The sequence below is a fragment of the Jaculus jaculus genome, chromosome 1 (assembly GCF_020740685.1).
Source record: "Jaculus jaculus isolate mJacJac1 chromosome 1, mJacJac1.mat.Y.cur, whole genome shotgun sequence".
NCBI lineage: Eukaryota > Metazoa > Chordata > Mammalia > Rodentia > Dipodidae > Jaculus > Jaculus jaculus.
In genome coordinates, this window is record NC_059102.1 from 162,948,957 (window position 1) to 162,967,173 (window position 18,217).

The window sequence follows — 18,217 nt, forward strand, 5'->3', positions numbered from 1 at the left end:
TCCGGATGGGATGGAACAGTGCAACCATTCTGTCGCGGAACACCTTGACCCTCACCATCCCGCCCCCCCCCCCCCCAAAGCCCTCAGCCCACCCATTTGGGAGCACCCTAGTGGCCTACAGCCTCACCCGGGAGAGGGCAGCAGAGGCAGCGAGAGGCATGGCAGATCCATGGGACACACAGATTGCATTCCGCCTGACCCAGACTGCTCGAGGTTGGAGGGCTAAGGAGGGGAGATCTGCGCTGGCCCCCACCCCCAGTCCAGGGCTCTTCACAGACACAGGTCCCAGCCTGGCCTCTGCTGCAAACTGCGTAGGATGTGGACGCGCTTTCTGCTGGAGCGTGTCTAGCTTTGTCCTGGGAGCGTGGGCGCCTTGACTTCCCAAAAGTTAAGAGCTTGAAGGCATGGGACCATGTGCCCCAATGGCATTGACCACTTCCTACGTGCATGGTACTGGGCACATCCTGGACATGAGATTATGATGACCCATGTCCTCAGCCCTCACAGTGAAAAGCAAGAGTTGGTATAAACAACAGGCCTACTGCCCAAGCTAGTACGAAAGTCAGAATAGGTTCTGATCAGACACAGAATAGCAGGGGTGGGGAGAGATGCCCAGTGGAGGCATTGCTGCAAGAAGTCTTGGCTGGTGGAAGAACTGAGGTGTGCTTGACCTTTCTTTTCTCTTTCTTTTATTTCTTTTAAAGTATTTCTTTTTTAAAAAAAATATTTTTTTGTTCATTTTTTATTTATTTATTTGAGGGTGACAGACACAGGGAGAAAGACAGATAGAGGAAGAGAGAGAGGATGGGCGCGCCAGGGCTTCCAGCCTCTGCAAACGAACTCCAGACGCGTGTGCCCCCTTGTGCATCTGGCTGACGTGGGACCTGGGGAACCGAGCCTCGAACCGGGGTCCTTAGGCTTCACAGGCAAGCGCTTAACCGCTAAGCCATCTCTCCAGCCCTCTTTTAAAGTATTTCTAAGTAGAGCCTTACCCTAGCCCAGGCTGACCTGGAATTGGTCTCAGGTAGCCTCAAACTCACGGTGGTCCTCCTACCTCTACCTCTCAAGTACTGGGATTAAAAGCGTGCACCACCACGACCAGCTAACTGAACTTTCTTAAGCAGATAGAAAGAGGGAAGGGGAGAGTGGCAGGGCTGGTGGATGCACACGCGCGCGCATACGTGTACACACACACACACACACACACACACACACACACATAATATTTAAAATCTTTAAGAGCGAGAGCTGGGAATGTCAGGGCCTCTTGCCTCTGCAAACAAACTCCAGACACATGCGCCACTTTGTGCATCTGGTTTTACGTGGGTACTGGGACTGGGAAATCGAACTCGGGCTGTCAGGCCTTGCTTTAACCACTGAGCCATCTCTTCAGCATATTCAGCATATATGTATATAAAGATAGGCAGATATTTTTTTTATTTTTAATATTTTTATTTACTTATTTGACAGAGAGAGCAAGAGAGGGAGAGAATGGGCATGTCAGGGCCTCAGGCCACTGCAAACGAACTCCAGATGCATGTGCCACTTTGTGCATCTGGCTTATGTGGGTCCTGAGGAATTGAACCTGGGTCCTTTGGCTTTGCAGGCAAGTGCCTTAACAGCTAAGTCATTTCTACAGCCCTGCTTCTTCTTCTTCTTCTTCTTCTTCTTTTTTTTTTTTTTTTTTTTGACACATGGTCTTATGTAGCCCAGGCTTGCCTGGAAGTTGCTATGTAACAAAGGCTGGTCTTGAACTGATTCTCCTACCTCCAAGTTCTGGAATTATAGAACTAAATGGGAGCAGGGACTCCACAGTAGCTCTTCCTTCCTGATCCTGTTGGAGCAGGTGACCCAAGTTCTCTTACTCCCTGTGGGCCAGGTGTATCATAAGGGCCACCACCCTGTTGCTGTAACCACATTCATTAGCATAGCAGGAAATGAGCTTCACAAAGTGGTCATTGAAGGCAATGCCAGCCACCACAGGTGGAAGAAAGGGTCACTGTTAAAGTCACAGGAGAAAGTCTAGTTTTCAGGGGATCCCAGAATGTCTTTCAGGGGCTCTCTGAAGTATGGGCTATCACCTTCTTGATGTCATCACACTCCATGACTTTTTCTAAACAGCAAACAGGATTCCAGACTGACACACATTATTGGGCACAGGGAAGGTCATGCCAGTTAGCTTCTCATTCATTGCAAGGGTGATCTTGTCCATGACCTCAACAATGACAGTGTCTACAGGGGTGGTGTTCTGGGTAACACCATGACCATCAGGCCATAGTTTCCCAGAAAGACTTTCCGTATTCTTCTGTACCGCTTCGGTCATGATTCCATTCACAATGCCAAGTTGTCATGGATGACCTTGGAGACTAAGCAATTGGTGGTACTGGAGGCATTACTGACCATCTTAAGTTTGTTCAGAAGTTCACTTCTCATAGTTCATGCCCATCACATGCATGGGGCATCAGCAGAGTGGGCATAGGTGTTGTACACCATCCAGCGTTGTTTGGTGGAGTTGTCTGTAATCCAAGCACTTGGGAGTCCAAGGCAGCATGAGTAAAAAGTTAGATAGCCCTTATCTCAAAGAAAAATAAATGGGGGTGGGTGGGCTATAGTTTGTAGCCTGGGCAATGGGGAGAGAAAGGGAGGGGGAGAAGGAGAAGCAGTTATCAAGTTACAAGATGATGTTATTCAGTTTTAAATGTATCTTGGTAAACAAGTTTTGTTTGTTGTTTGTTTTGATATAGTCTCATGTGTCCCAGGCTGCCTTAACCGGGGATTATACAGACAGGAAATATAGACAGTTGTGTGCATTACTGAGGATAAAACCCAGGGCCTCATGCATGTTCAGCAAGCACTATCAACTGAACCACATTCTCCGCCCGAAAGAAGCAAGTTTGAAAAAGAGATATACTTCATGATTCCAAGTCTTGGACATTCTGGCAAACAGAAGTAATGAAGAGATCAGTGATTTCCAGAAGGTGGGAGGAAAGAGGTGACTTGGTGGAGCACAAGCTATTTTTAGGGCAGGACATTGTTCTCCAATATTGTAATGATGGATATATAACATTTGTAAACTCGCAACTGTACAAGACTAGGAAAGAATGAATCCTAATGTAAAATATGGACATCAGTTAATAACATTGTATCAACAATTGTAACAAATAGACTATAGGAATACAAAATGTTTCCTTTACTGCTTCCCCTCCACCTCCTTCTTTTTCCTCCTCTTCCTTCTTGGAGATACAGTCTTGCTGTATGACCCAAACTGGCCTCTAATTCATTATTCACCTGCCTCAGCCTGTGCCAAAGGTGATGATAATTGGAGAAACTGTTTCAGAGGAAGCGAGTATAAAGCTGCTCTTTCTCAGCAATATTCTAGCAACTCTAAAACTGCTCTTAACAAAAATAGACATTTAGGGGCTGCAGAGATGGCTCAGTGGCCAAAGGTGCTTGCTTACAAAGTCTGGTGGCCTGAGTTTGCTTTCCCAGTGCCCACATAAAGCCCGATGCACAAAAGGACGCATGCACCTGGAGTTCATATGCAGAGGCCAGAGGACCTGGTGTGCTCATTGTGTGCCTCTCCTCTTCCTCTCAGCGGGTGGAGGTGGGGGGGAGCAAGAGGAGAATGTTGGCTGTCTTTTCATTTAGATGCCATTTTCCTTGAGACAGAGTCTCTCACTTAACCCAAAGCTGCTGTTTTCACCTTTTTTTTTTTTTTTTTTTTTGAGGTAGTGTTCCACTCTAGCCCAGGCTGACCTGAAATTCACTATGTAGTCCTAGGCTGGCCTTAAACTCATGGTGATCCTCTTACTTCTGCCTCCTGAATGCTGGGAATAAACATGCACCAACATACCTGCCTTAAAAAATATTCTTTATTTTTATTTATTTATTTGAGAGAGAGAGAAAGGAAGAAAGGGAGGAAGGGAGGAAGGAAGAAAGAGGGAGAATGAGTGTACCAGGGACTCCAGCCACTGCAATCAACTCCAGGTGTATGTACCACTTTGTGCGCCTGGCTTACATGGGCCCTGAGGGATCAAACCTTTGTCCTTTAGCTTTGTAGGCAAGTGCCTGAACTGCAAGGCTATCTCTCTAGCCCTTCACTATGTTTAAAAAACATATTTTTAGGGGGCTGGAGAGATGGCTTAATGGTTAAGCACTTCCCTGTGAAGCCTAAGGACCCCGGTTCGAGGCTCGATTCCCCAGGACCCACGTTAGCCAGATGCACAAGGGGGCACATGTGTCTGGAGTTCGTTTGCAATGGCTGGAGGCCCTGGCATGCCCATTCTCTCTATCTTCCTCTCTCTTTGTGTCACTCTTAAATAAATAAATAAAAATGAACAAAAAATAATAAAATAAAAAGGCATATTTTTGACAGGAGTGGTAGTGCACGCTTTTAATCCCAGCACTCAGGAGACTCAGGAGGACTGCTGTGCATTTGAGGCCAGCCTGGGACTACAGAGTGAGTTTGAGATCAGTCTGGGCTAGAGTGAGACCTTACCTCCAAAACAACAACAAAAAAATTTTTTTAACTGAGACTGTGGGGGGAGGGGCAGCTGGAGAGATGGCTTAGCAGTTAAGGTGCTGGTCTGCAAAGCCAAAGGACCTCAGTTCGATTCCGCAGGACCCACATAAGCCAGATGCACAAGGTGGCACATCTAGAGTTCGTTTGCAATGGCTGGAAGCCCTGGCACACCCATTCTCTCTCTCTCTCCACCCGCCTCTTTCTCTCTCTCAAATAAATAAATAAAATATTTTTAAAAATTGAGACTGGAGCTGGAGAGATGGCTCAGCAGTTAAGGCATCTGCCTGCAAAGCCAAAAGGACCCTGGTTCAATTCCCCAGGACCCACGCTAGCCAGATTCACAAGAGGGCGCATGTGTCGAGTTTGTTTGCAGTGGCTGGAGGCCCTGGCATGCCCATTCTGTCTCTCCCTCTAGCTCTGTCAAATAAATAAATAGATAATTAAATAAATAAAAACAATAAAAATATTTTTAAAAATTTAATAAATCAAATAGTAAATAGGGGATAAAACCCAGTCATGTGTGGTACCTGTGTGTACCTATAATCCCAGCACAGGAGAGACTGAGGCAAGAGGATTCTTACAAATTTGAGACTAGCCAGGCTACATCGTGAGTATTAAGGCATGCCTGAGATACTGAGGGAGACCCTGTCTCCAAAAAACAAAAACCAGAGCCAGGCATGGTGGCACACGCCTTTAATCCTAGCACTTGGGAGGCAGAGGTAGGAGGATTGCTGTGAGTTCAAGGCCACCCTGAGACTCCATAGTGAATTCCAGGCCAGCCTGGACTACAGTGAGACCCTACCTTGAAAAAACAAAACAAAAAAAACAAAAACAAAAAAACAGTGGGCATGGCCAGGTGTGGTGGCACATGCCTTTAATCCCAGCATTTGGGAGGCAGAGGTAGGAGGATCGCCATGAGTTTGAGGCCACCAAGACTACATAGTGAATTTCTGGTCATCCTGGGCTAGAGTGAGACTCTACCTCAAAAGACAAACAAACAAAACAAAACAAAACAAAAAAACAGTGGGCATGGTGGTTCTAGTTTTTAATCCCAGCACTAAGGAGGCTGAGGTGGGAGGATTACCATGAGTTCAAGGCCAGCTTGGGCTATAGAGTAAATTATAGGTCAGTCTGGGCTAGAGTGAGACTCTGACTCAAAAACAAACAAACAAACAAAAAAAAAAAAACAGCCAGGCATGGTGGCACATGCCTTTAATCCCAGAATTTGGGAGGCAGAGGTAGGAGGATCACCATGCGTTCAAGGCCACCCTGAGACTACATAGTGAATTCCAGGTCATCCTGGACTAGAGTGAGACCCTACTTCAAAAAGAAGAAGGAGGAAGAGGAGAAAAAAAAGGAAATAAATAAAAAACCAGGCATGGTGGTACACAATTTTAGGTGGGGGGATTACTATGAGTTTGAGGCCAGCCTGGGACTAGAGACTAGAATGAATTCCAGGTCAGTCTGGACTAGAGTTAGACCCTACCTTGAAAAAAGAAAGAAACCGAAAGAGGGACGGAGAAAGGAGGGGAAGGAAGGAAGAACTGGAGAGATGGCTTAGTGGTTAAGACACTTACCTGCAAAATCTAATGACTAGAGAGAGTTTGATTCCCCACTACCTATGTAAAGCCAAATGCACAAGGTTGTACATGCATCTGGAATTTGTTTGCAGTGGCTGGAGGTCCTGGCACAACCATTCCCTCCCCACCCCCCCTTTTTCCTCTCTTTCAAGCAAACAAATAAATAAAATATTTAATTAAAAAATATACAGGCAAGCCGGGTGTGGTGGCGCACGCCTTTAATCCCAGCACTCAGGAGGCAGAGGTAGGAGGATTGCCGAGAGTTCGAGGCCACCCTGAGACTACTTAGTGAATTCCAGGTCAGCCTGAGCTAGAGTGAGACCCTACCTTAAGAAAAAAAATACACACACACACACACACACACACACACACACACACACACACACAGGCATAGTAGCCCACAGCTTTAATCCCAGCACTTGGGACACAGAGGTAGAGAATCACTGTGAGTTCAAGGCCAGCCTGGAACTACAGAATGAGTGCCAGGTCAGCCTGTGCTAGAATGAGACCCTACCTCAAAAATAAATAAATAAAATGAAATAAAAGAGAAAGAGCAAAATGGCCTGGATATCCACGATCTCACAGTACCTGGCACTATCTACACAAGATCTTTACAACAGGAGAAGATGATGACATCAAAATGAAAGAGGGACTGATTGAGAAGGGGAGGGGTATGAAGGAGAGTGGAGTTGTGAAGGGGGAAGTGGGGGAGGCTGAATTGTCATGGTTTATTGTCTATAATTATGGAAGTTGTCAACAAAAAAAATATAAATTTAAAAAGAGAGAGAGAATTAAGCATACCCACCTATGAGTAGAAAAAACAGGCTCCTCTCCCACGGTGTGCCCACAGCCTACATGGTTTCTGAGCAGAAGTGGGACAGTTTTCCTCCACACCAAGCATGCAATCATTTCCTCAAGGAACAGCAGCCAAATGTCCCCACGTCAGTTCTGATTCTATCTGCCTAGAGATGCCATCAGATCCATGGGGTCAAGGGATTGGTCCCCAGTTCTGCCCTTTTCTAGTATCAGGCCACAGGCTGCAAGTGTGACCTGTGCTTCTGACCCAGCTGCCATTCATTTGCTTAAGCAGCTCACAGACCCCAGGAAATCCCAGTTCATTTTTCGGGAAATGGCAAAGGATGCAGATGAAGGGATGCATAGGAAAAGTGGGGGGAGGGGTGCTGAGCTTTGGGGCTTGTTCCAGGAGCCTCAGAGATCTGAGAGCTCTGAGAATCCTATCCTTTTGGGCTCTTTTAGAACAACCATGTAGAGGGCTGGAGAGATGGCTTAATGGTTAAGGAATTTGCCTTCACAATCATAGGACCCAGGTTCAGTTCTCCAGGACCCATGTAAACCTGATGCGCATGTATGTGGAGTTTGTTTGCAGAGGTAGTGGCTCACGCCTTTAATCCCAGCACTCAGGAGGTGGAGGTAGGAGGATCTCTGTGAGTTTGAGGCCACCCTGAGATTCCAGGTCAACCTGAGCTAGAGTGAGACCCTACCTCGGAAAACAAAAACAAAGAAAAGATGTTAGAACAATCCTATAGAAAAGTGATCTCATGCTAGTATGCCATCAGACTGAGCAGAAACCCAGCAAGGCCCGTCTGCTCAGATTACCCCTGCTTCCTTCGCCAGGTATGGGCCACCCTCTTCTTCTGAGGTGGGAGTCTGATGACTTATCAGATAAAGTAGGTAGGAGACTTCCTTTCCTCCCTTCCCGCCTTTTCTTCCGCCCTCCCTCACTTCTCTTTCTCTATTATGGTATTGGGGATTGAACCTGGGGCCTTACACAAACTAAGCAAGCACTGTACAACAAAGATGTATCACTAGCCCCAGCTTCCAGATGGAAAAGCAGGAAAGATAGAAGTGGTGGCAAACACCTATAATCCCAGCACTTGGGAGATAAAGACAGGAGAAACAAGAGTTCAAGGTCATCCTCAGCTACATAGTGAGTTCAAAGAGAACCTGGGAAACATGTCAAAAAACAACAAAATGTTGTCTAGAAACCGGGCGTGGTGAAAACCTACATACACACACACACACACACACACACACACACACACACACACACACACACATATATATATAGTCTAGGTAGGGCTGGGGATGTAGCTCAGTTGGCCAAGTGCTTGCCTGGATTACATGAAGCCTTAGGTTTCATCCCAAGCATCCCATAAACCAGGCTCAGTGGCACATACCAGCACTCTGGGGATAGGAGGCAGGAGGATCAGAAGTTCAAGGAAAAATGCAAGGTCATGACTTGCATGACTGAAGCCATGGGTTCAATCCCCACCACCAGCAAAGGTAAAAAAAATAAATAAGAGCTGGGTGTGGTGGTGCACACCTCTAATCCTAGCATTTGGGAGGCAGAGGTAGGAAGATTGCCATGGGTTCAAGGCCACCCTGAGAATACATAGTGAATTACAGGTCAGTCTGAGCTAGAGTGAAACTTTACCTTGACAAACCAAAAATAAAATAAAATATAAAAATTAAAAGAAGAAGAAAATCCTAGAAATCCCAGTGACAGAAAGCAGATCAGTGGAGCCTGGAAAGGAAATTGCCAGGATGAACAGGATATGGGGAAGGCATTATGAAAGACCTTGAGGAACTGTTTTTTGGGGCGATAGATGTGTCAGTCACCTTGAAAGTAATGGTTGCATGGGAATATACATGTTAAAACAAGCCAATCACTTTAAATATGTGTGGTTTATTATACGCCAATTATACCTCAATAAAGCTATTACAGAGAGCAATAGTAACTTAACCCCTGGAAGGTATGTCTCTTGGGAGACAGGAGTAAGACAAGTCTGGATCCTTGATGCAGCCTAGTCATCAGGGTGGATTAAGAGAAAGGGGTGCACTAAACGGGAGGACAGTGGGGAGTCAAGTCTGGAGCTTGCTATGGAGGGCCGGGTGTGGTAGTGCATGCCTGTAATCCCAGTCAAGCAGTTGAAATTCACACTCTAAATGGAGCTTATCTTTCCACCTCCTGTGTGGCTAGCCTGTGTTATAACAGAGCAGGTGCTGCAAGATCCAGCAGCCAGAGAGTATTCTGGAAGAGTCTGGAGTATTCTGGAGGAGTCCAGGACATTTGTGGAAAGAGAGCCTGCAGACTGAAAGAATCAGAAGCCAAGATAAGGATTAAAAATTATTTTTCCCGAAAGGAAGGGAGGAGGGTACTTAATAGGTTGAATTGTATATATGTAATTACAATGATTGTAATGGGGAGGTAATATGATGGAGAATGGAATTTCAAAGGGGAAAGTGTGGGGGGTGGGGAGGGAGGGAATTACCATGGGATTTTTTTTTATAATCATGGAAAATGCAAATAAAAATTTAAAAAATTTAAAAAAAAGAAAGGATCACAAAGTACAAAGAAGTAATAAATGTATTTGGCACATTTTAAAATACAAAATCATTGTATGAATATCTCATGTTTCAAAGATAAATTGGATGAAGAGATAATAAAGATTTGCTGATCAAAAAAAAAAAAAATTATTTTTCCCGTCCCTTCTCCTGTTTCTTCCTCTTAGAGAAGGTCTCCTAGTCCAGGCTGGCCTTGATCTCACTACACAGTTGAGGATGACCTTGAACTTCTAATTCTCCTGCCTCCACCTCCCAGGTACTGGGATTGTAGGTATTTGCCACCACAACAGGACTAGACTGTCTTTCCATGAATATCCAGGGTCATTTTAAATGTCACAACCTCTTCCCCTTTCATTAACAAGAAATTTACTTTTTTTTTTTTTTTTCTTCGGTAGGGTTTTCACTCTTTCCCAGGCTGACCTGAAATTTTCTATGTAGTCTCAGGGTGGCCTCGAACTCACAGTGATCCTCCTACCTCTGCCTCCCGAGTGCTGGGAATAAAAACGTGCACCACCATGCCCATCTGAAATTTACTTTAATTTTTTTTCCAATTTATTAATTTGAGAGAGAATGGTTGTGCCAGGGCCTCTAGCCACTGCAAATGAATTCCAGATGCATGTGCCACCTTGTGCATCTGGCTTACATGGGTGCTGGGGAATCGAACATGGGTTTGACTTTGCAGGCAAGCACCTTAACCACTAAGCCATGTCTCCAGGCTCTGTTTTGCTTTTTTTTTTTTTTCTTCTCGAAGTGGGGTTTTACTCTAGCTCAGGCTGATGTGGAACTCTCTCTGTAGTTCCAGGCTGGCCTTGAACTCACAGTGCTTCTCCTACCTCTGTCTCCTGAATGCTAGTATTAAAGGTGTGAGCCTCCACACCCAGTTTGGGTCTTTTTATTTGCTTTTTTGTAGTTCTCAAGATTGAAATCCTGCAGCCTTATATGTGCTCAGAATGGGCTCTCCCGCTAAATTTATACATCCAGCTTGCAAAGGTTATATTTCCAGTTTTCAGTATGTCTCTTATTTTGGTGAGGGGGGTGAGTGGCATTGTAATGATCATGTTTCATTTCTTTTTTTTTTTTTTTTTTTTTTTTTTTGGTTTTACAGGTAAGGTTTCGCTCTAGCCCAGGCTAACCTGGTATTCACTACATAGTCTCAGGGTGGCCTCCTGAATGCTGAGATTAAAGACGTGTGTCACCATGCCCGGTTTCATGTTTCATTTCTTTTTGAGTTTTTTAAAAATATTTTTTATTTATTTGTTTATTTATTTATTTGAGAGCGAGAAAAAGGCAGAGAGAGAGAGAGAGAGAGAGAGAGAGAGAGAGAGAGAGAGAGAGAGAGGGAGGAAGGGAGGGAGGGAGGGAGAATGGGTGTGCCAAGGCCTCCAGCCTCTGCAGATTAAGGAATCAAACCTGGGTTATTAGACTTTGCAGGTAAGTGCCCTAACCACTGAGCAATCTCTCTAGTCCCAAGTAATTTTTTTTTTTTTTTTTTTGGCTGTCAAGGTAGGGTCTCACTCTAGTCCAGGCTGACGTGGAATTCATTATGTAGTCTCAGAATTCACAGTGATCATCCTACCTCTATCTACCAAGTGCTAGGATGAAACCCCAACTCAAAAAAAAAAAAAAAAAAGGCCAGTCTCCTGGGCTTGCAGAGAGAGAGAGAAAAGGAAGTTTTGTTTTTTTGAGGTAGGGCCTCACTCTTCCCAGGCTGACCTAGAATTCATTATGTAGTCTCAGGGTGGCCTGGAACTCATGGCTATCCTCCTACCTCTGCCTCCTGAATGCTGGGATTAAAGGCATGCACTACCATGCCCAGTTAAATAAAATATTTTTATCTTTATGTTTATTGTTACTTATTTAATTCTAATGTTTTTTTAAATATTTATCTTTGTTTGTTTTATTTTTATTAATTTATTTGAGAGTGACAGACAGAGAGAGAAAGAGGCAGAAAGAGAATGGGCATGCCAGGGCCCCTAGCCACTGCAAATGAATTCCAGATGCATGCATCACCTTGTGCATCTGGCTTACATGGGCCCTGGGGAATTGAGCCTCAAACAGGGGTCCTTAGTCTTCACAGGCAAGCGCTTAACCGCTAAGCCATTTCTCCAGCCCTAAAAGATTTATTTTTATTTGAGAAAGAGGGAGGGAGAGAGAGAGAAAGACTGGGCACGCCAGCGCCTCTAGCCACTGCATACGAACTCCAGATGTATATGCCATCATGTACATCTGGCTTACGTGGAACCTGGAGAATCAGACTTGGGTCCTTAGGATTCGCAGGCAGATACCTTAATGGCTAAACCATCTCTCCAGCCAATTTTTATTTAAAATTTTTTTATGAGAGAGAGCAAGAGAGAGAGAGAGAATTGGTATGCAGGACCTCCAGCCACTGCCATCAAATTCCAGATGCCTGCGACCTTATATACTTATATCACCTTGTGTGCCTGGCTTACGTGGGACGTGGAGAGTCAAACATGGTTCCTCAGGCTTTGCAGGTAAGTGACTTAACTGCTATGCCATCTCTCCAGTCCTCAATTAAAAGAAAAAAGTAGGGTCTCACTCTAGCCCAAGCTGACCTGGAACACACAAGGTAGTCTCAGGGTGGCCTTGAATTCACAGTGATCCTCCTACCTCTGCCTCCTGAGTGCTGGGATTAAAGGTGTGCGCCACCATGCCCAGTTTCCTGAAAACCTTTTTTTTTTTTCCTTTCAGATTTTTAAACATCTTTATTAATAGCAGTTAAGTCTGAAAACCTTTTTTTGCCAAGGTACGGTCTCACTCTAGCCCAGGCTGGCCTGGAATTCACTATGTAGTCTAAGGGTGGCCTCAAACTCTCTGCAAGCTTCCTACCTGTGCCTCCCTCCCGAGTGCTGGGATTAAAGGCATGCACCATCATGGCTGGCTCTGAAAACCTTAAAAAAATATATTTTATTTTGAAGCTGAAGGGATGATTTAGCAGTTAAGGCGTTTGCCTACAAAGCCAAAGGACCCGGGTTCAATTCCCCAGGATCCATGTTAGCCAGATGCACAAGGGGGTGCATGTGTCTGGAGTTCTTTGCAGTGGCTGGAGGCCCTGGCATGCCCATTCTCTCTCTCTCTCTCCCCGCCCCCTCTTTCTCTGTCAAATAAATAACGTTTTTGTTACTCAGGCTGACCTGGAATTCACTATGTAGGCTCAGGGTGGCCTCAAACTCGTGACAATCCTCCTACCTCTGCTTCGCAAGTGCTGGGATTAAAGGTGTGTGCCGCCATACCCAGCAATAAATATATTTTTTAAAATTTATTTATTTAATTTATTTCTTGGGTTTTTTTTTTTTTTTTTGAGGTACGGTCTCACTGTAGCTCAGGCTGAATGCAGCACCATGCCCAGCGCCCCCCCCAAAAAAAATTATTTGAGAGCTAGGGAGATAAAGATGCAGATAGAGAGAGAGAGAAGAGAGAATGGGCATGCTGGGCCCTGTGGCTAAAGAGAAGTAACTCCACATACATGCGACACCTTGTGCATCTGGTTTTATGTGGGACATGGGAACCAAACCTGGATTTTGGCTTTGCTGGCAAGTACCTACCTGGTAAGCCATCTCTCCAGCCCCTTGAACACCTTTTAATTTGTTTTGTTTTTTTTTCCCACTGAGGAAATTGAATCTAGGACCTCACATATGACAAGCAACTGCTCTACCACTGAGCAATGTCCCTAGAGATTTTCTTTTTTTTTTTATTTTTATTAGCATTTTCCATGATTATAAAAAAAATCCCATGGTAATTCCCTCCCCCCACACACACTTTTCCCTTTGAAATTCCATTCTCCATCATATTTCCTCCCCATCACAATCATTGTACTTACATATATACAATATCAACCTATTAAGTACCCTCCTCCCTTCCTTTCTCTTCCCTTTATATCTCCTTTTTAACTTACTAGCCTCTGCTACCAAGTATTTTCCTTCTCACGCAGAAGCCCAATCATCTGTAGCTAGGATCCACATATGAGAGAGAACATGTGGCGCGTGGCTTTCTGGGCCTGGGTTACCTCACTTAGTATAATCTATCCAGGTCCATTCATTTTTCTGCAAATTTCATAACTTCATTTTTCTTTACCGCTGAGTAGAACTCCATTGTATAAATGTGCCACATCTTCATTTTCCACTCATCAGTTGAGGGACATCTAGGCGGGTTCCATTTCCCAGCTATTATAAATTGAGTAGCAATAAACATGGTTGAGCATGTACTTTTTTTTTTTTTTTTTTTTTTTTTGGTTTTTCAAGGTAGAGTCTCACTCTAGCTCAGGCTGACCTGGAATTAACTATGTAGTCTCAGGGTGGCCTCGAACTCACGGCGATCCTCCTCCCTCTGCCTCCCGAGTGCTGGGATTAAAGGCGTGCGCCACCACGCCCGGCTGAGCATGTACTTCTAAGGAAATGAGATGAGTCCTTAGGATATATGCCTAGGAGTGCTATAGCTGGGTCATATGGTAGATCAATGTTTAGCTGTTTTAGGAACCTCAACACTGATTTCCACAATGGCTGGACCAGATTGCATTCCCACCAGCAGTGTAGAAGGGTTCCTCTTTTTCCACATCCCCGCCAACATTTATGATCATTTGTTTTCATGATGGTGGCCAATCTGACAGGAGTGAGATGGTATCTCAATGTAGTTTTAATCTGCATTTCCCTGATGGCTAGTGACGAAGAACATTTTTTTAGATGCTTATATGCCATTTGTATTTCTTCCTTTCAAAATGCTCTATTTAGCTCCATAGCCCACTTTTTGATTGGCTTGTTTGATTCCTTATTATTTAACTTTCTGAGTTCTTTGTATATCCTAGATATTAATCCTCTATCAGATATATAGCTGGTGAAAATTTTATTCCCATTCTGTAGGTTGCCCCTAGAGGTCTTTTTTTTTACAAATCTTTATTTTATTTTATTTATTTATTTGCAAGCACAGAGAGAGATAGAAGACAGACAGACAGAAAGAGAATGGGCATGCCAGGGCCTTTAGCTACCGCAAACAAACTCCAGACACGTGTGCCCCTTGTGCATCTGGCTTATGTGGGTCCTGGGGAATTGAACCTGGGTCCTTTGTCTTTGAGGCAAATGCCTTAACCTTTAAGCTATCTCTCCAGCCCCCTAGAGGTGATTTCCTTGATTTATATGACCTATCTAAATTAAATCAATATGAGGTTAATCACTTAAATAGACCTATAACAAGCATGGAGATCCAAACAGTTATCAATAATCTCCCAACTAAAAAAGCCCAGGCCCAGAAGGATTCACTGCTGAATTTTACCAGACATTCAAGGAAGAGCTAACACCATTGCTTCTTAAGCTTTTCCAGGAAATCGAAAAAGAAGGAATTCTACCAAACTCCTTCTATGAAGCCAGCATCACCCTGATACCAAAACCAGGCAAAGATAGAACAAAAAAAGAAAATTACAGACCAATCTCCCTCATGAACATAGATGCAAAAATTCTCAACAAAATATTGGCAAACAGAATACAAGAATATATCAAAAAGATCATTCACCCTGACCAAGTAGGCTTTATCCCAGAGATGCAGGGATGGTTCAATATACACAAATCTATAAATGTAATACATTATATAAATGGGTTGAAGTACAAAAATCACATGATCATCTCATTAGATGCAGAGAAAGCATTCGACAAAATCCAACATCCCTTTATGATAAAAGTCCTACAGAGACTGGGAATAGAAGGAATTTATCTCAATATAATAAAAGCTATTTACAACAAGCCTATAGCCAACATATTACCAAATGGGGAAAAACTGGAAACGTTTCCACTGAAATCAGGAGCAAGACAAGGGTGTCCACTGTCCCCACTTTTATTTAATGTACTACTAGAAGTCTTGGCCATAGCAATAAGTCAAGAGACACACATAAAAGGGATACAAATTGGAAAGGAAGAGATCAAGTTATCATTATTTGCAGATGACATGATTCTATATATAAAGGACCCTAAAGACTCTACTAGCAAACTGTTAGAGCGGATAAAAACCTACAGCCATGTAGCAGGATACAAAATAAATACACAGAAATCAGTAGCCTTCATATATGCTAACAACAAACATACAGAGGATGAAATCACAGAATTACTCCCATTCACAATTGCATAAAAAAATAATAAAGGACCTTGGAATAAACCTAACCAAGAAAGTAAAGAATCTCTACAATGAGAACTTTAAAACACTCAAGCGAGAAATTGCAGAAGACACTAGAAAGTGGAGAAACATCCCTTGTTCCTGGATTGGAAGAAACAATATTGTGGAAATGGCAATCTTACCAAAAGCAATCTACACATTTAATGCAATCCCTATCAAAATTCCAAAGGCATTCTTCATGGAAACAGAAAAAAAAAATCCAAAAATTAATTTGGAATCACAAAAAACCTAGAATATTTAAAATAATACTGAGCAACAAAAATGAGGCTGGTGGTATCACCATACCTGATTTTAACCTATACTACAGAGCCATAATAACAAAAACAGCATGGTACTGGCACAAAACAAACATGTAGATCAGTGGAACAGAATAGAGGACCCAGATGTAAGTCCAGGCAGCTATAGCCACCTGATATTCAATAAAAATGCCCAAAATACTCATTGGAGAAAAGACAGCCTCTTCAGCAAATGGTGTTGGGAAAACTGGATATATATCTGTAGAAGGATGAAAATAGATTCTTCTCTCTCTCCATGAACAAGAATTAAGTCCAAATGGATTAACATCAGACCTGAAACTCTGAAACTGCTAGAGGAAAAAGTAGGGGAAACCCTTCAACATATTGGTCTTGGCAAAGACTTTCTGAATACAACCCCAATTGCTCAAGCAATAAAACCACAGATTAATCACTGGGACCTTATGAAATTACAAAGATTTTGCACTGCAAAGGACACAGTGAAAAAAGCAAAGAGGCAACCTACAGAATGGGAAAAAATCTTTGCCAGCTATATATTTGATAGAGGATTAATATCTAGGATATACAAAGGACTCAAAAAGTTAAATAATAAGGAATCAAACAAGCCAATCAAAAAATGGGCTATGGCACTAAATAGAGCATTCTGAAAGGAAGAAATACAAATGGCATATAAGCATCTAAAAAGGGGTTCTACATCATTAGTCATCAGGGAAATACAGATTAAAACTACATTGAGATTCCATCTCACTCCTGTCAGATTGGCCACCATCATGAAAACAAATGATCATAAATGTTGGCGGGGATGTGGAAAAAAAGGAACCCTTCTGCACTGCTGGTGGGAATGCAATCTGGTCCAGCCATTGTGGAAAACAGTGTGGAGGTTCCTAAAGCAGCTAGAGATTGATCTACCATATGACCCAGCTATAGCACTCCTAGGCATATATCCAAAGGATTCATCTCATTTCCTTAGAAGTACATGCTCAACCATGTTTATTGCTGCTCAATTTATAATAGCTGGGAAATGGAACCAGCCTAGATGTCCCTCAACAGATGAGTGGATAATGAAGATGTGGTACATTTATACAATGGAGTTCTACTCAGCGGTAAAGAAAAATGAAGTTATGAAATTTGCAGAAAAATGGATGGACCTGGAAAGTATTATACTAAGTCAGGTAACCCAGGCCCAGAAAGCCAAGCGCCACATGTTCTCCCTCATATGGGGATCCTAGCTACAGATGACTGGGCTTCTGTGTGAGAATGAAAATACTTAGTAGCAGAGGCCAGTAAGTTGAAAAGGAGACATAAAGGGTGGAGAAAGGAAGGGAGGAGGATACTTAATAGGTTGATATTGTATATATGTAATTACAATGATTGTAATGGGGAGGTAATATGATTGAGAATGGAATTTCAAACGGGAAAGTGTGGGGGTGGGGAGGGAGGGAATTACCATGGGATATATTTTATAATCATGGAAAATGTTAATAAAAATTTAAAAAAAAAAAATAAAATAAAAAAATAAAAAAATAAAAAAAAAAAAAAAAAAAAAAAAAACTACATTGAGATTTCATCTCACTCCTGTCAGATTGGCTACCATCATGAAAACAAATGATCATAAATGCTGGCGGGGATGTGGAAAAAGAGGAACCCTTCTACACTGCTGGTGGGAATGCAAACTGGTCCAGCCATTGTGGAAATCAGTGTTGAGGTTCCTAAAACAGCTAAACATTGATCTACCATATGACCCAGCTATAGCACTCCTAGGCATATACCCTAAGGACTCATCTCATTTCCTTAGAAGTACATGCTCAACCATGTTTATTGCTACTCAATTTATAATAGCTGGGAAATGGAACCAGCCTAGATGTCCCTCAACTGATGAGTGGAAAATGAAGATGTGGCACATTTATACAATGGAGTTCTACTCAGCAGTAAAGAAAAATGAAGTTATGAAATTTGCAGAAAAATGGATGGACCTGGATAGGATTATACTAAGTGAGGTAACCCAGGCCCAGAAAGCCAAGCGCCACATGTTCTCTCTCATATGTGGATCCTAGCTACAGATGACTGGGCTTCTGCGTGAGAAGAAAAATAGTTAGTAGCAGAGGCCAGTAAGTTAAAAAGGAGATATAAAGGGAAGAGAAAGGAAGGGAGGAGGGTACTTAATAGGTTGGTATTGTATATATGTAAGTAGAATGATTGAGATGGGAAGGAGATATGATGGAGAATGGAATTTCAAAGGGGAAAGTGGGGGTGAGGGGTATTACCATGGGATATTTTTTATTTTGTTTTGTTTTGTTTTTCGAGGTAGGGTCTCACTCTGG